Source organism: Rousettus aegyptiacus, unplaced genomic scaffold (genome assembly GCF_014176215.1).
Source record: "Rousettus aegyptiacus isolate mRouAeg1 unplaced genomic scaffold, mRouAeg1.p scaffold_m13_p_5, whole genome shotgun sequence".
NCBI lineage: Eukaryota > Metazoa > Chordata > Mammalia > Chiroptera > Pteropodidae > Rousettus > Rousettus aegyptiacus.
In genome coordinates this window covers 98,340,014-98,364,611 of record NW_023416308.1, presented here as the reverse complement: position 1 = coordinate 98,364,611, position 24,598 = coordinate 98,340,014, and the positions used below count along the sequence as shown (strand labels likewise).

At 42.0% G+C, this 24,598-nt stretch overlaps 1 long non-coding RNA gene across 1 annotated transcript in view; it reads right to left on the bottom strand.

The window, feature by feature from the left end:
• The window catches only part of LOC118602953, a 34,896-nt gene that overhangs the window by 5,501 nt on the left and 4,797 nt on the right, over positions 1–24,598 (bottom strand). The window contains exon 2 of the long non-coding RNA XR_004951052.1: positions 15,804–16,017. This is a non-coding gene — a long non-coding RNA (uncharacterized LOC118602953). The remainder of the gene's footprint in view (positions 1–15,803; positions 16,018–24,598) is intronic.

Below are 24,598 nucleotides of genomic sequence, written 5' to 3'. Positions count from 1 at the left end.
AAGCTGGTGTGACCGTAGAGCCCTTGAAGCACCACAGCTCCGAAGAGCAACTCTTTCTTTCTCTCCTCTTCTTCCTGGCTTGAAATAGCCTCATTGACGATTAGATTAGAGAAAGTGACAGATCCGTGGAATTCTTTCCCTTTAGCTTATGCTTAATGGATCACTTTAACGGCTGCTGTCTGAAAACAGACCATGGATCTAATGGCACAGCTCACGCTGTTTAAGCACGTGCACTTTGGAACACGCAGACCTGGCTGGGAATGCTATGGGACCACGTCCTAGTCGTGTGGCCTTCGGCAGGTCTTTTCATTTCCCCGGGACTCAGATCCTCACTTACAAAATGGGAAAAATTATCTTTTCTGTCTCATGGGTTTGCTGTGAGAGTTATATGTGGCAAAATACTTAATACCATGCGTGGCTCGTGGTCAGTGCTCCAAAAAGGTAATGTCTTACATTTTTGTAATGGATATAAAATACCCATTCTCACTGAAGGATAGAGAGAGGGAAGTGATGATGAGAACTCGAGGTTTGGAGCTGCATAAGGACCTTAGTTCTAACTGACCTTGTCATTGTTGAAGGACCCTCTTGAGCCAAGAAAAAAGACAAGAAAAGTGACAAGATGGGAAGAAGGGAGCAAGGAAATTGTCAAACTTCCTCTGCCTTCTATCTAGGCCTCAGGCTGGTCCTGGCTGGTAGAGCTCTCAGGAGCTCCTGGTACTGATGGCACAGGATGCTATGTGTTTAAGAAAGTTAGATACCTATGCCTGTGTTCAGGTTACAACTTGTGAACAAACCTCTCAGCTCTAAAGGAGAATTATATCAAAAAAGCTACAAGGAACTATAGAAATAGAGTCCATATCCTCTCCTTACACATGAGGAAATGAAGGCTCAGAGAGGTAAAAAAAAAAAAAAAAAAAAGGACTTCCCCAAGGTCATACTGCTTAAGAGCCTGCACAGAGAACCAGGTCTTTCCACTCTAGCCCAGAGCTGTGTGAAGTACTGCAAATCCAGACAATATTGTTAGACTGAATTTTTAGAAAGTGTGTCGAGTTCAGCCAGGTGGATTTTTATTATTGATTTTAGGTATGATCGACTTGGAGGTTGTGAAATGAAGCCTTTGACTTTTCATGGAAAATTTGTAGTTTGCAAATGTCTCGCATGGTGGTCTGGCTTTTACTGTTCCTTGAGAAAGAAATCTTGTTAGCAAATGGTAGGGGACATGCGCTCAGTCCCATTAAAGAGACCCACAAATCTAGGAAGCAGTAGGCATAAGGGCTTCCCCAGCACTCCAAACAGGTCCAGTGAAAACTTTCTAACTAACCTCACTAGCCACCTGCAAAAGCCCCAAATAAGCAAATGAGACAACAAGGAGTTCCCTATTGTTGAAATTTTGGGTAAACAAGAGCCCCGACATCATGTAAGTGTCAAGAACCAGATGGGTGCCTGTGGAAACTTCCCCAAAATCTACTGCTTCTGAGCAAGTATGGAACTCATGCACCTCTCAAAGAATGTCTTGATTCTCCAAGGAACCCAACTCACTGTCAAGGCCTTGATCTCATCGAAGGTCCTATGAGGAAATCGTCTGCGTCCCCTCTGTAAAGGCAGATATTGAAACCCTTATCTGTCGTGCTATTCTGTGTCTCTTACAGAAAGTGTGACCTTATATTATGCAAACCAAAACACTTTGAGCATGAAAAGAGCACTATTAACAAGTTCCCTGAGACAACACGCTTAAACCGTGACCGTCCTGGATGTGTGGTCACCAAAACTTATAAAAATCAACATGACATTTTCCTCTTGAAATGTAAAACATGGAAGTATATGTCTTTGAATTAATGCTTTTCTTTTATATCAGGCAATGGGGGAGGGAGTAAAAGCTATGTAATCTGATCTTTTTCCCCTTGCCTGGGTTGCTAAGAAGTTCAGAGTTAAGTTTCATATCAATTGCAAAAAATCACCCCTAGCCTCTGATCCTCAGTACAACTATCTTCTCATCGTTTTCCCCAGCCCATTCTCTACCTTCAACAAACAATGCTCCTGGATCATGCTCTCTATGAACCACATCACAATAAGAATCTTATCTTTATTTTAATAAGCTACCTCAAAATCCTTTGAAAACAGGTCAGTGAGCACACATCCTGAATTTTCTAAGACAGTCTGATATCACGTATTCAGTTTTATTTTCCTCGTAAACTATGTGAAGTTCTAATAAATCCCACTATTTTGCCTTCCAAAATGATTGTTTCATTAAGCAAGCACTTGTCGAACTCTTACTATGTACTGGAAAGGTGATAAGGATATAATCAATCAATAAAATTGACAACAATTCCTCCCTTTGTGAAGTGAGGGAGATGGATAATAAATGATAAACTCAACAAATAAGGAACCATATAATTTAGAGGATGATAAGTGCACTGGAAAAAATAGAACAGAGTAAGGGCAGTGAGGAATGTCAGTGGTTGGGCAGCACAATTTAAGTGGGGTCATCAGGGTGGGCCTCACTGAAAGGCGACATTTAAGTAGGGTGAACATATAATTTAACATTCAAATTGGGAAACTTTTAAGAATTCAAGAAGAAGTCATTCGTAATTACACTGGGATGATGGGTGAAAACTAGGACTGTCCTGGGCAAACAGAGACATATGGTAACCCTACATGTGTAGACTTAAAAGAGGTGAGAGAATTAGTGGTTCAGGCAGAGGGAACAGGACTTTATGTTGATTTGGATTCAAGTGTATGAGAGAAGAACCAAGAATGACTCTGGGGTGCGAGGCCTGAAAAACTAAGAGGAAGGAAGTACCATTGACTAAGACAGGAAAGACTTGGGATGGAGCAAGTAAAAAAGAGAAGTGTTGCGATGGTCGGTATGGGTCCCGAGAAAGTTGAGATGTCTATGAGATGGAGCTGTCCAGCAGGCCGTTGGATATACAAGTCTGAAGTTCAGGGGATAAGCTAGAGAGATACATTTCAGAATCTGTAGCATGCGAATGCTATACAGAGCCATAAGAAGGATGACTCCCCAGGTCTCCCAGACCACTTCTTGTACCTCGAAGAAATGCAAAACACTTTTGCAGATCAAATTTTTGTTTCTAGCCAAATTGAATCGAAATGCTCATCCTTCAAGGCCCACCACCGACCTTAATTTTTCATGAAGTCTTTTCTAATTACTGCAGTCCCTATGGGACCCTCTTAATATATATAATTGTCTGCCTCACTGATTCATCAATTAATAACTATCTATTAAGCAAATTCTATGTACAAGGCCCAGTCCTGGGTGCTGTGGAGAATGAGAAACAAGAATGCATGGTTCCTACACTGAAAAAACTAATATCCAGCTGAGCAAACAGAACAAATTTTACTCAAAGCACTGAAGATTATCAGGTTCTTTAAGGAGTCAGAGTCAGTGACATAGAGGAAGTGCCTCTTTAGTTGAGTCTTAAATTTTTTTTAAAAAAAGCAGCTTCTGGGGACATACTTTTGGATAATCTGAGTAAATGGTCTCTCTCTTGAAAGTATTCTACTTCTAAAAACATGTATTTCTATGGCTATTAATAAACTAAATTTTTCTCCATAAGAGGAAGACTGGGATGGGGTTGGGGGACACTTTGAAAGCAGCAGCCTAGATAGAGAAAGGAAACCTGAGCAATGTCTTGGGGGCAGGAGTGAGCACTGATGAGAGAGGAGATGGAGAAGGAAAGGTCTGGAGCGGAGCAGCAGAAAGCGAGTCCACACATAAAGGAGCATCAGGACCCAGCTTGCGTTTGATGCCATAGGCATTCTGGAGTGACATAATTAGCAGTGGCGATGCAGGGGTAGACTGAAAGAAGGAAATTGGCCAAAAGTAAGGGTGAAGTTCTTGTCACTATCTAGGCATGAAGTAATAAAGGCTCGACCGAAAGGATTGATTAAAAATGAAGACTAACTACAGAATACGAGACCTTTCAAAGGAAAGAAAGAATGGTATGGCAATGAAGGAGAAGCAAGAAAGGGAAGCAGGACACCAAGATTCCAGGTGGGAGAAAGAAAGAGCAGTGGTGGGGGCACTAACTGGCAAGGACATGGGAATGGCGTGGGTAGAGAAAAGCTCAGTTAGAGCGAGTCGGTAGGAGTTAAGAGTGCAGCATCGAAGAGCAGGAGAGAGTCAAGGTCAGAGATGGATAAGTGAGAGTCAGCCGTGGAACCGTGTTGAAGTCATGGGACAGGATAAGCCCAAAGGAGACACCCCGTGCTTAGAAATCAATGACCTGTGTGCATCTGCATGTCTTATCTCTCCAACTAGATGCTTGACATACTTCTCATTATATCCTCACAATCTGTTGGGAGGCAAAATAACATGGCAATTAAGCATGTAGGGTCTGGTATCAGACTTCTTCCATATGAGTCCTGGTTCTACCAAGCACTGTCTTTAGCTATGTGACCCTGGACAAATTACTGAACCTCTTTAAGCCGTAGTTTCTTCATCTATAAAATGGGAGAGACAATAGTAATTGCCTCATAATTCTGAAGAATTGTGAGGATTAAAACAGACTTGGCACATAGAATGTATTCAATTATTTTGCTATTACTACACACAGTCTCATCTCAATAAATAGTCACTAATAACAGTGGAAGTAGAATTCATGGAATTGATATTTAATACCACGCAATCCCCTAAACCAGTTTACCAAATAAAAAGTTAGAGGAGAGAATGAACATTTATTGAACACCTACTATATACCAGACATTTTGCTAAATGCTCAATTGACCCTCACAAACAACACCAGAAGGTAATTTTTATCCCCATTTTATAGACTAGGAAGTAGTGGGTCATAAAAGTTAACAAGTTTGCCCAAGGTCATACACCTAATAAGTGGTATGTATTTGTATGCATTTAAAAATCCTGAAAGGATATGCTCCAAATTGTTATCTTTCTGCTTTATATAGCTCCATGTTTTTTAAAATTTTCAACAAATATCTATTCCTCCAATGATCAGCAAAAAATGGTACTTCCATTTTGGGGTGGAAGGGAAGCAGTGGGTGGAGCCGGGCAATCCTGGACATTATCTAGAAATGAAAAGCCTCAGGGCTTCCTCGTTGAACAGCCAGTCTCTGCCCCAATGTTGCCCAGAGCTCCAAGGAAAAGGGCCAACTCTGTGCAGCACTGAGAACTTAAGAATTCAGGAGGAAACAGACCAAAAGGGAAGATGGGTGAGCGTGTAATGTATTTGAAAGACATTTCCATATAAGATTGTTAAAATAATAGAAAAGTTTTCATGCTTAAACGGATAAACTTCCTTAATCTGTCACATACTCTTAATCCCCAGATGAGATGTCTCTATTCTTGAAAAGTGGACACGACTTCCTTAAATGTGGATCTCTAGGGCCTTGCACAAGGCACAAGTGTGATTAATTCTGTAACACCAAGGTATGTTTTTAAAAAAAAGGAAGACTCTAGAGACCAGATTAACTCTGAGGTCAAAAGCTTGTTCTCATCACATCAGATAATTCTCTTCTGAAAAAGTATATGGGAAAATCCACTGATGAGAGATAAACCACCTCTGTAAAGGATTGTTTCAATTAATAGAATTCTGCTTTTAAAAAAAAATCTCTGTCAGTACCATTTATTTGTATATTTCAAATATGGTAATAATAGCAGATATGTCAGATAAGTTACAGGCAGTTACTTCATTTTTAAAATGATTTTTAAATCACTGTGCTATATTTCAAAGAATGTCATAGAAGGGAATTCATCTTTTACAGGAATCAGAGAGCTTTGCCAGACTCCCAGGGAAAATGAGGTGGTCTGTTAGAGAGGAAGATGAGGTGACTTAAAGGCAATTTTAAACAGAGAGGGATGGAAAGAGGGAAAGAGGGAAAGAGGGGCAGGGAGGGGAGGTGGAGGAAGAAAGGAAGAAAGAAAATAAAGAAGGAAGAATCTCTGTGAAAGTTTACATTTCATATATTCCTTTCTAAAAAATATTGATTCTGGCAGGTGCATGAAAATATAATTTAAGTCAACCAACAATTAATTTCTGAACACCTACTGTGTTCCGGGCATGCAAAAATGAAGATGTTAATTCTCTTCTCAAGTAGGCCATAACTGATTGCAGTACAAAGTGATAAACTCTACACACACACACACACACACACACAAATACACATGCACGAAGTGCAGTGGAATAAGAGTTGGGGTAGTCATTAATTTTTTAGTGGGCCAAAATGAAGGACCAAGGTCAAAGGAAACCACCAAGAGATGCCTTGGGCTGAAGTCCCCCTTCCCTCTGTCCCCCCCTTCACATATCAGTGATCGATTTAGCATTCATTTGCATCTTGCTGCCCATAGGCCTCTTGAGAGTCCAGAAATTAGTTCCGCTATTCCTAACTTTGCTTTAAAAACCTTGCTTGCTATTCTTAGCTTTCAAACAAAGTCTAGTGGGAAAACAGTAGAAATTCTACACCTAAGAACAGATTGAACAATTTTTTAAAAAGAACAGATTCAAGCATTTTCCTCCGAAGTCCGGCAAATCTTAAAACTTTGAACCTGAGAGAAAAGAGACAAGATTTAAAAAAAAAATAAAAAGCTTCTTCCCTCCAAAAGGAAACTGATGTTACTTGATAGATATGGAATAGCGAATCCCATCCCACTCTGCCTTGATCTCTACTCCCTTCAAAGAAATACTGTCATCCAGCAAGTGTAGGATCCCTACGAGATGGAGATGGTAGAAGTAGGGGTACTCTTTGCACATTTAGCAAACCTTGCATACAGCTACTTCTCTTGTGTTCCACCCCCATCTCAATGCTGTTGACAAAGTCAGAGACCATGAAGTTATAACAAATCGACTGACAATCTCCCAGCTCACCTACAATCCAACCTGAGTCCACATGCCCACACACTGAAAATTAGGTTGTTCGTATGTTCATCATGGTGGTCTTCAAGATCAGTCCAGCTTGTCTGGCGTGACAAGAGAGCTCCCTGACTTGATGGTAGTGACCCAGATGATGAGGATGTTTTCCATGGAAACTCTGACAAGTTCATCAGTCTTCCATCCCTGCCAATAGGACCAATGTTCTTCCTTGCAACCTTTGACTATTTTCAAAATTGCAAATCCTCAGGTCTCTGAGTTAAAACACCTTCAGTCTTTTCCAGTGAAGGAATCACTGATATTCCTAGTGCTATCTGGCTCTTGGATTTTTCTTCCATATGCCACCCTCACAGGCATTTAGATAATAGTTGTCCTTATTTGACCAGAGAAAGAGATTAAGGTGCAATGAAACAAAACCTTATAAGCCTTGACCTTTTTGGATGACTTCTTAGTTAGCAACCTCTCCTCTGTCTCTAATAAAGCGGTGATGTGTATCTTTATCAGTTCCTAGTATGTGGTTAACCTAAAAGACAGTCTTCTATTGTCTGTGTATGTCTAATAAATTTGGTCTCTTCATTGGGCTGTAGTACTAAGCCAACTGCTTCAAGAAGGACAGATTCCATCAAAATGGCAGATGCAAAGCATCATTGTGTGGCTGAATCCACGTTGGGTTATGTTCCTGGAAACAGTCTCTTTAGAGTTTCTGTCTCCACTCATGAGCAAATTTTTTCCCCATGCCTTTCAGATTACCAGGTTTCAAGGCCCATGCTTCCCTAGGAAACCTTTTCCGGTTGTTCCAGAGAAAAGGCATGGGCAGCTCATGAAGATTAGGCAACTATCAATATGGTGGCTTCCAAGGAGACCTACCAGGCCACAAGTACTCATTAGTGGTGAATCGAGGGTCACAGTGACGAGAGTCAGATGACAGCCCAGGAAGTATCTCTAGGGTCCGCCTGTCATATTGGGGCACAGTAAAAGGGCCCGATTCCTGAGAAATGAGGTAGCAAGGTCCATCTCGATTTTGTGGCAAGAACAGAACAGGAGAGTAGGAACCAAAATGAAAATTTATTCCTGAGTATGGAAGCTCATGGGGGTGGGGAGAGCTATACTTTATGGAGCAACTTGAGTGGAGAGATCATCACAGAATACATGTTCTGACTCCACTTAATATAAACAATTATCCAAAGAACAATATAGGAATTTGGAGATCCACCATAGTGCTAAATGAAGCCAGTAGATACGAACATGGGGCCAGGAGTCTGGGTTCAAGTCCTGACTCTACCTGTTACCAGCTTACTTAGATCTAAGCAACAGCTTCCCTAACTGTAAAACAGAGAAAATAATACAGCCTACCTCCCTAGGCTGTTCTGAGGTTTCAATGAGATAGTGGGTAAAAGACACTTTTCTCCATATTTAGTATACAGTAAGCATTCAATCAATGTTAGCTATTGCCATTTTTCTACTTCATAGCATTCTACCTGACACATAGTATATGTTCAATAACCATTCATGATTAGATAGTGACTAGATGGATCCTGGGCCTGGGATAGAAGCTAGAGGACTTCCAGTCAAGATGGCGGGGTAGGTAAACACTGTGTTCACCCCCTCCCACAACCACATCAAAAGTACAACTAATTATAGAACAACCACCTGAAGACTAGCTGAACAGGGTTCTTATAACCTAAGATATTAAAAAGAAGCCATACTGAGACTGCTGTGAGGAGCAGATACAGAAAACAGGCTGGTCCCACACCCACATGTAGCAGTAAAGAATTGGGAGAGCTATCTCTCTGTGGAGGTCCCTCCCTGAGGAACGAGGGGACCCGGTCCCACACTGGCTCCCCGGCCTGTACTACCAGTGCTGGGAAGAGGAGTACCCACAACATCTGGCTGTGAAAATCAGGAATTATGTCTGAGTGAGACAGAGGGCTTCTAGAGTCCCAGGTGTGCCCCTTAAAAGGCCTGAGCAGGAACTTATTCGCTGATAGACTTACTTGCTGTGAGCTTCGGCACTGGGGCAGCAGCTCAGAAAGCACCAGGGACATGGAGGAAGGATCTAAATTGTCTGACTTCAGGATGAGGGCTAGAGGGGCATCTCTCTCCAGGACAAGGAGTGCTGGCAGGTGCCATTGCAGCTTTGCTGAGACCTCCCCTAACACTGCAGGTGCAGGTGGGCACCAAATCTGAGTCTACATTAAACTCACTCCCCCTAGTGATTCCCTGAGAACACACACTACCCAGCCCATGCACCAGCCTAAACCTCTTTCAGCGGCTGTTCCTCACAAGTTGCTGGCTTCGGCCCATGCTGCAGACTTCCATAAAATATCTCAAAGGTCCACAAACCCCAACAAGCAATGGTTGGCCTCGGCATGCCCTGTATCTCTTGCTGAGCAGCCCCAGCACTAGCAGCAGTTGGCCTCACTTCACAGCACTGCCTCTCCCAGACACCTCCAAGTCCAATATAGGCAACTATTAACCACAAATCACTTTGTAGCTCCTACCAGGTAGCCCCAAGCCAGGCATAGGCAGCAACTGACTTGGGCCTGAACTGGAGCTCCTCCCAAGAGGCCTCAGAATTAACAAATCTGGTAACTGGCTTTAGACCACACCAGAACACCACTCACTTATCTCCACAAAAGACACGCCCAAAGGGTGAACTCAGAAGGCACCAAAGCCCTGCTGTAGAGAATCCCCCTCTGTGGGGTCAGCCCCTGCACTATAGTTTGTCCACTGTAGTCATAGCCAGTCCTCACGAACAGTCGGCCTGACAGTCAATCCCAGTCACTATTGTGCCAACAACAATTAAGGCTCAACTACAACAGGAGGAAACACACAATCCACACAGGGGACACCCTTGGGGCAGCTGGGTCAGGTGACCAGGGAGTCTGTAACACTGGGCCCCATAGGACACCTACTATATAGGACTACCCTGCCAAGACTGGGAGATGTAGCAGATCTGCCTAATACGCAGAAACACATAGGGAGGCAACCAGAATGAGGAAACAAAGAAACGTGTCCCAAATGGACAAAACTCCATAAAATTAACTAAACAAAATGGAGGCAAGCAATCCACCAGAAACAATTCAAAACACTACTTATGAGGATGGTTAATGAACTCAGGTAAAGAATAGATGAATTCAAACAGAACTCACACAAAGAGATAGTAGCCATAAAAAAGAACAAGTCAGAAATGAAGAACATGATAACTGAAATGAAGAATACATTAGATGGAATCAACAACAGATTTGCTGAAACAGAGAATTAAATAAGCAATTTGGAAAATAAGGCAGCAGAAAACACCCAATTAGAATAGCAACAAGAAAAAAAGAATTTTAAACAATGAGGACAGTTTAAGGGACCTTTGGGACAACATCAAGTGTACCAACATTCACATCATAGGGCTACCAGAAGAAGTGAGAGCAAGGGATTGAAAACCTGTTTGAAGAAATAATGACTTAAAGCTTCCCTAACATGCTGATGGAAATAGACATATAAGCCTAGGAAGAAAGTCTCAAACAAGATGAATCCCAAAATGCCCACACTAAGACACATCATAATTAAAATGCCAAAGATTAAAGACAAAGAAAGAATCTTAAAAGCAACAAGAGAAAGCAGTTAGTTACCTGAAAGGGAGCTCCTATAAGACTTTCAGCTGATTTCTCAGTAAAAATTTTGCAAGCCAAAAGATTGGCACAAAATATTCAGAATGATAAAAGGCAAGAACTTACAACCAAGATTACTCTACCAGAGAAGCTATCATTTAGAATCAAAGGAAAATTTCCCAGATAAGAAAAAGCTGAAGAAGTTCATCACCACCAAACCAGTATTACGAGAAATGTTAAAGGAACTTCTTTAAAAAGGAAAAAAAAGAAAGATAAATAATAAAATGGGGATAACTAAATACTTATCAATAATTACTTTAAACATAAATGGATTAAATGTTCCCATCAAAAGAGATAGTGTGGCTGAACGGAAAAAAAAATAAGACCCATACATATGCTGCGTATAAGAGACCCACTACAGATCAAAAGACACGCACAGGCTGAAAGTGAAGGGATGAGAAAAGATATTTCATGCAAATGGAAATGAAAAAAAAATCTGGGATAGCAATTCTTATATCGAACAAAATAGACTTTAAAACAAAGGCTGTAACAAGAGACAAAGAAGAACATTTCATACACAATAGCCAAGTTATGGAAGCAACCTAAACGCCCATTGATAGGCAATTGGATAAGGAAGATGCAGTACAGATATACAATGCAATATTACTCAGCCATAAAGAAAAATGAAATCTTACCATTTGCAATAACATGTGTGGACTTAGAGGGTATTATGCTGAATGAAATAAGTCAGACAGAGAACGATAAATACCATGTGATTTCACTTATATATGGAATCTAAAAAACAAGATAAATGAACAATAAAAACAGAAACGAACTCATAGATACAGAAAACAAGCTGATGGTTGCCAGATGAGAGGAGATTAAAGGGCTGGGTAAAAAAAAGGTGAAAAGATTAAGAAGCACAAATTGACATTTACAAAACAGTCACAGAAATGGAAAGCACAGCATAGAAAATATAGTCAATAATATTGTAATAAATATGTGTGGTGTCAGGTTATTAGATTTATCAGGGGGATCACTTCATAAGTTATATAAATATCTAACCACTACACTGTACACCTGAAACTAATATGATATTGAACATCAACTGTAATTGAAAAAATTATTTAATTACAAAAAAAAAGGAACTAACATCAAGCCCTACCAGACAGGAAGAATAAGGGGGCTGACTGAGATAGTCTAAATTTAGCTTGCTACACTCTAGTTTTATCTGGAATCATGAGCAGAGCAGAGGATGGCAGTGGTTACGGCAAAGGCAAAGGGAATGAGGCAGGAGATCAATTCTGATGAAACTACTTATTGCTAAGTTGCCATAAAAATGGTTTTGGTGTTTAGAGTATAACCAAGGGGCTTGGGGGTAGGAAGACAGGGCAGGGGTAAGCCTGGACAAAGCAGTGTGGCATCAGATAAAGGAAATGCTACATAAATGAAAAAATTTGGCAAGTAAATCTGTCCACCTGGATTTCTATAATAAAAAATCTTGACGACACCTACTAGGAAGAATCTCCTCAGATCAGATTCTGGTCTAAAACCAGGGTTCTTCACCTGCGGTCCATAAATTTCTGGGCGGTTTATGAGAAAGCTTTGAGAGACTCATGAACAACACAAAGTGGCATGCAAAATTTCTCTGTTTGTTTCTATGCTCTTTTGATGAGAGGAAGAAGAAAGAGATGGGCCTCAGAGCTATTATCAAACTTTCTAAGTGATCTGTGACCACCCAACATTTTAAGAACCCCTGATTCTATGAGAACACATGGGATTCTAGAAGAATCCCAATAAAAGGATTGTTAGGAAACAGCTACATGGTGGGATGAGAACTACGTTCCAGTTACCGTATTGTGAGCGTAAGCACAAAGTATTCAGTGATAACACATAACTACAGCATAGTGATTAAAATGGAAGTTTCCGGCATCACTAATTTTTCTTCGAAACCTGGCTTAACAATTTAGTAGTTGTGTGACCATGGGCAAGCTGGTTAAAACTTTTATATCAGTTGGTTATTGCCGCATAACAATCCATCCAAAAATTCAGTGACTTAAAATAATCATTTTTTATTACGAGGCCGGAAGTCGGCTGCGGGTTGGCTGATCTAGGCTGCGCTGAGATGCTGATAGCTCTGCTCCACATGTCTGTCATCGTCTTCTGGGGACCAGAGGGCTAGCCCACATACTTTCTTTTCTTGGCAATGGCAGAGGCACAAGAGAGCAAGCAAAAACATGCTGTCTCTTGGGCCGACACTCCAGACTGGCACACGCTCACTTTTGCCCCCACTGTTACAGACGCCACGAGCTGACCTAGTGAAAAACTCAGGCAAGCCGCAGCACCCTCCGCTCCTTTCACTGCACACTTCTGGTCTCTCTCTTCAGCCTCGTGGCTTTCATGTGTCAGGCTGAGGAAGCTTGAGGAAAGGTGGGTTGATATCTATTATTTTTTTCTCTGCAAGCACTCAATGGGACAGAATTTCATCCTCAAGTGTGGACTTTGTAAAACTCCTATGACTTAAGATGTGTTTGCATGAAGTTTTAAAAGCTGGTTTATTACTCTAAGATCATGCCAGGAACCATTCTCCTGTCCTTGACTAAATTGGGTAAGGCTGTCCTGAAACCTTAAAGTGAAGGCAGGGACTTTCTTTCTCCTGGTCTTATACATTATCTCATTGTGTCCACATAGCAATCCAAGGAAGGCAGTTAAACGAATATGTTTATTTCCATTTACTAGGTCAGAATTCAGAGGTTTGGAGAAATGAAAAACTACTAACCTATCCCACATGAATAGAAGTGACAGCACCAGAAATAGATGACAAAGCAGAGAAAGCACGTGGTGTTGTCAGAAGAACTGAGAATGAGAAGCCAAACATCCCAGCATTAATCCTAGTTCTAAGGTTATGAAACCTTGGATACTTAATGCCTCAAAACGTCCTTTTTCTCATTTGCATAAACTATAGTAATCAAGTCTACTTCCGGGATTAATTATAAGGCTTAAGTGGAAGAACAGAGGAGTACCTCTTCTGATGTCTACCAGGTGTGAAAAACAGCATTACTTCCCTTTCTCTGAACCTGCTTCTATGTGCATGTCCCTTACTCTGGGACAGGAATATAATTGAGCACCTTGGGAGGGCTCTCGGTTGACGTTAGCTCGCTCATGTGATCCTTCACATACTAAATACTGAGTTTACAAATAGAATCGGGGGAGTGTTTACAGCCAAATAAAAAGCAATGCTCTTGAGGATTATATTTGCTAAGTGCAGCTTGTGAAATATATGCTAGTAAACCTGGAGCAGCCTATTAACTCCTGTATGATTTTTTTAGGACAGCCTTGGGTGTTATTTACATTCTCTTCCATGCTCTAAATGTTACTTGGGTTAAGAATCTGACATCCTGGTTCCAGACTGAGACATAATGAATGAGCCTAATGAATGGGATAAATCAGGCTCATTTTTAAGACAGACATGAGGTAGAGTCTTGATTTTTTTTTATTAGACTTATAAAGTGTCAAATATTAAGACTTCATAAATGTGGCCATGTGCAATGATCAATGATGCCCATCGAGCTGTGTTCTTTTACTACAGAGAGACTGGAAAGCAGAGTTCAGGGGACTGGACCTGGACGAGAGAGCTGGTGGGACAGAGCCCCTAGTCTTCAGTCATAAACAAGAGGCCATATAGTTCTCACTGCCCCCAACTAAAACGTGGTTTGGGAAACACTTACATCTTGATGTTTTTGCCTCAAGCACTGGTGATGAAACCAGATCTAAGGGTGAGGTGCTCTTCAAACTTGTCTGGATTCTGCTCACTCAGACACAGAAAAGGACGTCCTTTGATGCTCTCAAATGTCCAGTCGGCCATGGTCCTGCAGAGGACTCTGGCCACCTGGGACGTCAGTGGGCTGCACTCCTCACCCGGCCAGTCTATTTATCAGTGATATGGCCCAAGGTCATGGAGGAGAATTTTTTGTGTATGTCAAGCATATCCTCAGAACCTCCACCTCCCTCACACCAAAAGAACTAAGTCTCACCCTGCTGGGCCACAGAGGCCATTGTCCTGGGAGCCTACCCAGTCTGAGGACAGAATTGACTATTTGGAGGGTGAAAGTGACCTGGACTTTGTGTCTCTAGAAAGCACTTTTTTTCGCCCTCCTGCTTAGTTTTCTTTCTAGCCACATCTCTTTTCTCAATAGCTCCCTGGTAATTTTCTCAAGAGATTGAGGGGAGGGTAATGGGGAAAGAGGCCAAGGGGTGGGGACATGACTCAGCCATTGTATGTAAAGCATATTTGGAGACAGGGAAAAGCCTCTTGTCTCATTAGGGATCAAGCGGGGCAAGGCAGGCCCCTGAGGGAACCACATGATCATCGACCCTCCACATTTGTGATGATATAGGCCCGGCGGGCTAATAGGCTGCAGTCAGACAAGTGTAAAGCAGAAAAAGTCAGTCTAGGTGAACTTCCTAAGAGCCTGACTCTTAAGTTTCTGTGACCCTGAGCTGACCTTCAAACCCTTAAAGGAGCTCTAGTCTTCTGTTTTGAGTATAAGAAACAGAGGAATCATTTTTTTAAATGAAGTGTATCTCTTAATATTTCCTTCCTATGACACTTAAATTCTTTGAGATAGAATAAAAGATATTTTGAGTTAGAATAAAAAATTTAATAGGCAAGGGGACCCCAAAACCCAGTTGATCCAGGCCCCCCGTATTTAGGAGGGTAAAGTTGCCATCCCTATTTCAGAAAAATCCTTGAGGTTAGGAACTTCCCCCAGGGTCACCCAGCTAGAAGTGCCAGAGATGTGTAGGGAGAGAATGAGGTGGGGCTTACATTCTCCAGCTCAGACTGGCCCAGGTAGAAAGCCTCTCGGTCTATGTGTGCTGTGGGCTTCAGAAAGGAAGATTCTTTGAGTCCAAGTCTTTCCTGATCCTAAATGAAATTAGGAGAAGGAAAAAACTAGGAGAGGTCTCAACATAGCCTCTACAGTGCCACCTGAGAGCATCTGAGCTACAGAGGGGCAGAAGCAATGCCACCCCTTAATGTCTACCAGGACAAAGTTCGGGGGGGCCCGGGACACAGCTTCTAACTAGTCTCTGACCTGGGCAGAGCCTGAAAGACAGCTCTGTCTATATGCCTACAAGGGACCGGGAGATGCCTCTCTCCTACACACTGGGGACAGACGTAGGACCAGACATGCCTCCATCTCTCCAGAGGATGTGCAGGTCCACGTAATTACACCTTTTCCAAGCTGAGTAGAATGAGATTGTTGGAAAAGCCCCATTGATTGTGGGCTTGTGAATTGCGAGGCTCTAACTGGGACAGCTGATAATGATAACAATATGATCTTGCATTTATACAGACCTTTACATCCAGATAGGTCCGTAGAGCTCAGCCGAATTTAGAACTGATTGTACAAGTGCAATGCCAAGGTCTGTCCCCTGTGAGGTGCTGCCAACTCCCATAGAGGTCGAGATACTGCTGGGGGTCTTGGTCAACATTGTCCCTCCTGTGAGAGCCTGCTCCCGTCTATGCTCAGAACAAAACAGGCGGCTTGGGGAAGCTGTGCAGCTGGGGCCTGTGCAAAGGAAAACACAAGTCATTCCTCTACCGAGTATAGGACCTCCTCCCTGCATACCTAGCAGGACAGGCAGGGGGAAGCCAAAAAATGAGGAGAGAACTGGGTCCCAAAAAACTACTCATGCTGCCTCCAAATCAACATTTCTCTAAATGTGTTCCACAAAACATTAGTCCTTTCTGCAAGATGCTCCTCAAAGAGAAATAAATTTTGGAGAGTTTTGGAAATGCAGCAACCAGGTCCCCCACCTGGAGGATCACAATGCTCATGGGCATATTAAATATTCTGAGACATCCTGAAGGCAAGAAACCTCTTAATCTTAACCTGGAATATCCTAAGCTGATTGGACCACAGTGTCCCCTTTTTCCTCTTAGACATGGTACACGCTTTGACCTAATCTGTTGTAGATTAAAAAAGTCTAAAGTAAGGTTTTCCATCTTCATGTTTTTCAACCAAAAATGGGTATCTTCTGCTTAGTTCCTATAGCAACCATAAGGAAACTGAGACCTAGAGAATGATGTCACATGCCAGACACACATAGCAACTTGGTGGCAAAGCCAGAGACAGCCTTGGACTTCAGTCTGATCCCCTGACCCGTTCGTTATATGTGATATAACTACAAATGTCATGATTTGTTTTTAAAAATAAAAATATATACTGAATGTACAACAAAGAAAATCTATATAATCCCTGCCTTTTCCTTGATTCGGTGTGTCCTCTGCATTTTTCAGGTAGAAGGTTTTCCACATATGTAGGATGCTCCATCTTTTGGGGATGAGATACTTGTGGGTTAACTGGCTCCATGGGAAGTTCTGCTGTGTTCTTCATTAATGCATGCACCACCCCCCACACACAGACACACATATGCACATGTGCACATACACACACACGTGTACATATACACAGCATATACGAAACCAATCTCTGAGAGGCCTGAGGTCAGTAGGAGAAGAACTGAGGGATTTGACCCTTGACCCACACTATTCAATACAGTGGCCACTGGTGGCAATACACGTGGCTATTTAAAATTGTAGTTTAAATGTACTAATATAAAAATACAGTAATTCCGTTCCTCGGTTACGCTAGTCTCATTTCAGGTGCTCGGCAGCCGCATGTGGTGGGCGGCTACCATGCCGCACAGCGCAGACTGGAGCACTTCCATCACCGTGACGGTTCTCGCAGACGGTGCTGCTCTAGGGGCTGCTCTACACCTATCCCCAGCGGCACTGGGCACAGGCTCCGTATGGCTTTTTCCTCAGGGCAGTGTATAATCCCAGTTTTCTTCAAAAAGCAGAAAAACCTGGCTGCTAAACAAAAGTTTGATGAACTTGCAGATCATCAGAAAGGAGCCCTACCTCCTCAATAGTGGAGTGAAAAGCCATGATCATGAAATGACCTAGGAGCATACCAACCACTGATAAGACTAGATAATGTGGCACCTGTGATTCTATCTACTTCCTGCCTCCGCATTCCAAATTAAACTGTCATCTCCATCAAATTGATCACTCCACACCAAGATATGAGCAATTTTATGTTGTGTGGATGTTTGGGGTCTTCTTAATTTCTTTTACTACATTTGCCTTGATGAATAATCACTACGTACCTGGTATCTGATTAGTTGTCATTATAGCCGTATATAGTTGCCTTTTGGATCAGATAAACACGCATGGTTGATTTCTTTTCAACAGCTGTTCAGTAACTCTTTACTCAGGCCTGAGTTGGCAATGTTACGCCCAAGGTCAACTTCTTTCACTATCGTTTTTTAAAAAAAATTAATAGACAATTTTTTAGAGCAATTTTAGGTTCACAGGAAAATTGAACAGGAAGTACAAGGGTCCCACATAACCCTCTCCCACGCATCCCCAATACCCTTCCCACAGCTTCTGTCACCATCAACATCCCACACCAGTGTGATGTTGAACCAACACTGACACTTCATTATCACCCAAAGTCCATAGTTTATGTTATGTTTCATCCCGGGCGGTGTACATTCTATGCGTTGGGACATATGTGTAATGACTTGGATTGACCATTAGTGTCATACAGAACAGTTTCACTGCCCTAAAAATCTTCTGGGCTCTGCCATTTCATCCCTCTAACTCCCCCTAACTCCTGGCAACCAAACCCCTTTTCCTTTGGAAATCTATTCATTTTCTGGACATTTCTAACCCTAGCTGCTGCTGACAGCAACCTCATAAAGCAGAGAGGACAGCAGATTGTGTTTCCCCTCTTCTAGCTGGATAGACTGAAGTCCAAACCCACAGCAGAACAGCGGCAGAACGAGGGGTGGACCCCCGATGCTGGCTTTGCTCTGACTCCCTGCTCTCAGCCCCCGGGCACATTCGCTGCACTCTAGAGCCCTCCCCCTTCTCTCATTTGTCACCATGACCTCATCCTCCCCACTGTGCGGCCTCCCAGCCAGACCCGGGCAGCAGGAGCATCATTGCTGCTGATTTTGTTCTGGGATTCGGATATTCATTCTTTTCTCAGGATCCCCCAGGTTGCTCAGACAGAGTGGCTGCCAGTCAGCCCCAAGAGTCCTGGAATTTGGCCTCAAACCAAGTTTGCCTGGGGCCAGTGCTCTGCCTCTCCCCAACCCAGGCTGGCAGTAGGAGGGGAAAGACTGAGTTAAGCTCCATGGCTCAGGGAAGAGAGCTTCAGATGTGAGTTTTAATTTCCAACTTTCTTAAAAATTCTGGAGTCAATCTTACTTTCCTCAGGTTGCAAAAGTTTTGCAGTGTGTCCTTTTAAGCAGAAGAATGGTTTTCTCTGAGCTCTACTCTCGCAAATGTGCCTGGCTTCCAGAATCCTTTCCCATTGCCCTGCTGTGGCAGAGCCTACCCTTCCCCCATCATAATAGCATTTTTAACTGGGCACCGTGGTTGCCCAGAATAATGTTTCATTTATCCATTTCCCTTATAGCTAAGTGATCCTTAAGTTCTAGCTTTGAGATTTGTGCAAGACTGAGATATGCAACTTCAAAGAAGAAAGAGAACATGAACTTCTCTCCCTCTTCCCTTCTTCCTTCTTGCTGGCATAGGATGTGATGGCTGGAGCTAGAGCAGCCCTCTTAGGCCATGAGGTGGCCTTTTCATGGAGCTATACATAGGAGATAAATAAGATAGAGTCTGAATCCCTAGCACTAGGAAACACCACAGCCCTAGACCATCTTTTTGGATTTTTGCATGAGAGAGAAGTAAACTTCTATTTTATTTAAACCACTTACTCTTTTTTTTTCTCATTCAAAGATGAACTTAATGCTGATTTATTAGTCTTCCCATGTATTGATAGCAATAACAATAATAAGAAAAACAATAGCTAAAACTCTGAACACTAGTTATCTCCCAGGCACTGTGCTCAGCACATTAAATATAGAATCTCATTTAATCCTCACAACAGCCCTACAAGGTAGATACCAAAATCACCACTTACCAGAGAGAAAACTAAGGGTTAGAAAGAATAAGTAACCTACTTAATGTGATACGTTAATAAATGCCAAGGATGGGACTCAAAACATTGTAAGGGAAGGAGATGAAGCCAGAGATTAGGGAAAGGAGAGAAGCAGCAGTTCAAGCAAGGGGAGAAGGCGACCCAACAACCTTCTCTCCCAAACTGCATAAGGAAGCACCCTGGGATGCCGCAGAGAACATTCAGGCTGCCTTGGGATATTTTAAAATTTCAAGGGACATACAGCAAGATTGACACCTGTCAGACCCAGTGCAAACCTCTAGCTTGAGGTAGCTCACAGTTTCAACATTATTTATTACACTACTTTTCTTTAGGTTCTAGAACTATTGGGGAAAAGTTGCACTGTCTCCTGCTGAAGATGCTTCACAGGTAAGAAGTAAATCTGATAATAGAGCCAAAACAGAAGAGGAGCCGAAAGACACATGAGAGTCATCTCTAACACCATCGTTTGAACATCTAGATCAGCTATACACAGTCTTGTCTTCCCAGCATCACGAACCACTTTTGTAATTAAACCACTTTGAATTGGGTTTTTGCCACTTGCGACAGAGTTCTCGTTAAACCATTTTAAGTGGGCTTTGAAAATTGGCTAATGGGAAGGAGTCCAAAAGATAAAAAATAAAAATAAAAAAGGTATGGCATTTGAAGTAATTCTTTAGAAGTTTAAAGACATCAAACTTATGAGTTCCCATTGTCAAGTCAGAACTTTTAAGAATTAAGGAGAGAGGGGTTGAGATGAGGAGGTGATTTGATCTATTGTGGACCTGCTAGGACCTACCTACATCTACAATGTGACCATTAGGACTTGGGGGTTTCTCCAGCCAAGAAGCAGAAGACATCCCCCACCTCTCCAGCATTGAGATGTCCATAACATTGCCCAAGACCCTCCAGTCTCCTGTCCTTACTTAATGGGAACCCCACCTGCCCCGTAAACCAGTTTAGGACTGGGAATGAAGGCTTTTGACTGCTACCCCAGACACTTACTATGTGATTTTAGATTGCTTCCTTGTCAAGCCTCAGCTCCCTTATTTATAAAATGGAAATATTAATCCTTCTTCCAAGCTTGTGGGCGTTATGCTACAAAATGTATGCAGATGCACCCACCACAGTACCCAGCCCACAGGAGATACTCTATAATTTGAGTTCCCTCCTTCCCTTTCATATCACAGGGTATGGCATTTGAAGTAATTATATATAAATTTATTAATAGCCCTGGGCACACAGGGCTATTAATAAATTTATATATAATGATTGATCCTTGTGGAAATAAATCTAAATTTGTATTGAATTTACCTGATGCATCTACTCTTATTAAAGCAAATGAAGGCTGCCATTTAATATTTAGGTTAAGACATCAAGATCTGAATAATCAGGATTTTCTGAACATCTTCTATGTGTCAAGTACCATTCCTGGCCCAATGGTACAGGGCTGAATATGACACATCCCTGACCTCAGGGGGTTCTCAGTCTACATTTTCTTACCTGTGTAGCATTTTTTACAGTCATATCCTATTTGACTAAAGGATATGAATAGATGAGGATTTTTATAGAGCAAAGGTGCCCACTTTACAAAGAGTCTGACTTTGGGAGTTAGAAATAACACAATGGGCCTTTTATTCTCACTACCTCTCCACTCTCGCCTGACACTCACAAACTTGGTACAACATACCCACGATTGTTCAGCCCATGCTTGAACACTTCTCCTGATGGGAGACTCACCTCCCCCCTGAGGTTGCCTAGTGTGTCTTCGCACAGCTCCAACCATGAAGAACTACAGATAGGAAGTTTTCTCTGACCTGAAAGTGTCAGCTATTCTATCAGCTCTCTGCCTGAATCTGACAGAGAACAAAATGGGAATTAGATACGTGTGGTGGTTTCAGCATGAGACAGTTACTCGGTTTAATGCCAAATACAAAACAGAGAAGAAGGGGGAATGCATTTGCCAAAGGGAGCCCTCCCTATGGGCTTTGGCTAGGCCCCAAGCTGTTTGACAAAGAGCCACAAAGAAGGCATGGTCAGAGCACATCAACCAAATGTCTTGCTCCAAGAGTAGAAAAATATTTGGCCTCCATGAAAACTATTTTTAAATTATTAACAGTGCCTCTCAAATCAGAGTCTGCTTTCCCTTTCGTTTTTTATTTTTAAAAATCTCTCACTTTCCTAGTCATTGAGAACTTCGATCTTTAATATTACTCCTTCTCTTTAAATCAGTTTCTTCAGTCTAGACCCACAGTGTCCGACACTAGCCATGTTTAAATAAAATTTAAAATTCAGTTCCTCGCTTATATAAGCACGTTTCCGGAGCTCAGTAGCAACATGCAGCAAGTGGCCACCTTATTGGACATCACAGATAAAGAGCGTTTCCATTGTTTTCTGTCGGGGGGCCCCAGTCTACGTTTGAACGGCTTTGACCTTTTTTGCTTATTAGTATGAAGTAAAAACAAACATGAGTGTTTAACCAGGCAGAGCTAAGGTCTAATCGCAGCTACAAATCTTAGTAACTGTGTGACTTTGGACAAGTTACTGCACCTGAGCATCTCTTCGAATCCCTCCTCCCAAAAGATGCTGCTCCACAGGCCTCATCCACACATATTATTTGCACCTCTCATTTCCTCGTTTGGCTTAGGTCTGTTACTGGTGCACTTTTCCAGCTTTGCAACCAGCCAACGAGCTCCTGGAGACGCATTCATCTCTGCTTCCCCCACGGTGCATAACACAGTGTCCAGCTCATGGCAGGGTCTCAATCAAAATTACATTGAATTAAATCACCTTCTGTGCAATTTATGATTTCTCTTGACGCCTCCAAAAAACCCCTAAGACTGGAATAACTAAGAGTTTGGTAAATAGCACGCTAGTACCTCAATATAATAACAGAATAGTAGCAAATGGTGAATGAACATTTACCATGTATCGGGCATGGTGTTAAGTGTTTTACACAGGTTTAATATTCGCAGAAGTAAGATAGGTACGAGCATTACCCACAAATTTGCAGATGAGGAACTGAGATTCAGAGAGGTTGAGTAATTTCTCTTAGGATGCACAGCTAGACAGAAGTGGACCCGAGGCTGACTCCGGGAGCACAGGCTGGGATGCACTACTCAGCTGCTTCCTGTTGGGACACAAATGAGGCCAAGGTACAGGCTATGCTGCTACCTTCATCCTGGAACTGCAGGTGCTGAGCCACACAATCACTAAAAAGATGACTAGAAGTTTCCGAAGCTTGCATTTGCACAGTCAAATCTGCCTTAAGTATCAGGCTTAAATGATAGAAGGTGAGGATATTTACACTGGGTAGAAATTGGGTCTGGGGTTAAGACTTAGCTTTCCACATAACCTTTTAAAAAACCTAATAGAACGACAACAAAAGCAGAAATAAACTCATCGATACAGAGACTATTTAGAGAGATACTCGATGGGACGGGGGAGGGGGATTGGGGAACAAAAAAAGGCAAAGGGATTAAGAGGTACAAATGTATAGTTGCAGAATAGACATGGAGATGTAGAGCGTAGCATGTGGAAGATGGTTCATAATATTATAATAAACATGTAAGAGGGAAGAGGGATACTAGATTTAATGGGATGATCACTTTATAAGTTATGTGGATCTCTGATCTCTATGCTATACAACTGAAACTGGTATATTATTGTATGCCAAATGAAGTGAAAAAAAAACTCATTGAATTGTACAATGTAAATACAAGCAACTAATGGTCTATGATATTTCGACAAAGACGAAAAAAGTTCACTCAACACGAAATATTTTTAATTGATTGAATATCTTATATTGAGAAATTTAAATAAATTGTGCAGTTTTCAGTCATAAAAAAAATCCTAAGACACACTCAAGATTTCTGCCTTCCAACTATGCGTGTATATTCACTTTGACTTAGTAATTTCTCTTTGAGGAATTTATTCTAAAAGACTTATGAGGAGTGTGAGCGCACCCAAATTTGGCCACAAGAAAATTCATCAGAGCATTGTGTGTTAGAAGGAAAAAACAGAAACAAGCCAAATGTCCCATTCATAAGCCACATTTGAAATGTGGTGGCGATATATGTAATTAATGCTGGAAAAGTTTCTGTGCCATATTACTAGGTTGGGGGCAAAGCAGGTTACAAAGCAATTTGCATCTTATGGTCCAAGTTTTGCCAAGTAGCGGTAGAAAAATTCCTCTAGAAGGAAAGTACCAAATATTAGTTCCGGCAGAAGGAATAAGGTGATGTTCTCCCTCTTTCTACTTATATGTATTTCCCAGTTTTTCTACAATAAACATGTTGTTTCTCGTAGAATTTAACATGTATTATTTTTTCATCTGGTTTTTAAAAATCTATTATTTCACAGTCTATACCTGTGTTGAATCACGGTGATGAATTATGTGTCAATTATATCTCAGTTTTTTAAACATCTTTCTAAGGAGCCATTTTTGAAATCCCCATTTCCACCCAGCACCTCACCCCAGCTCCCACTCCATTCCCTTGAGGAGAGGATGCCTGGACAGAGTCGGGCTCTGGGGCGGCATGCAGTGGTCGGGTCCACACAGCACTTTCCCATTCCTGGGGTCACAATTGGCCTGTGGTTTTTATGTGCAAGGCTATTTATTTTCCAATCAGAGGCACTGAGTTGGGACTTCTGGGGGTAAACTGGTAGCTCTGGGCAGCTTTGAAGCATCACAAGTGGGGGGTTTTTGTACCCTGAAGATTTAGGAGGGCAGGCTCTCTGGAGTGTTTTATTGGCTTCTTTTACATATGTATAGCCCCGGAGAGGGGCGGAGGCACTGCTGGTGGGGGCTGACCTCTCCAAAGGCAAAAAAGCTCAGAAACCAAAGGGAATGTCGCAAACTTCTCAAACTTTGGCCCTTGGCCCTCATCTAAAGCACAGCCCTAGAGACCCCTTTCTTTCTTCTGTCTTTTCTTCTGATAGTAGTAGATCTTTGAGGTGAAGATCATGGACCTTGGAGTCCTACATGGGCTAGAACCACAGCCAATACTTAATTTCTCTGAACTATGAATAAATTCCTTATCTGTAAAATGGGCCAATAATAGTTGCTATTTTATGTCACAAATTGTTGTAAAGAATAAACGAGAGAATGTCCATTAAAAGTGCTTAGCAGATT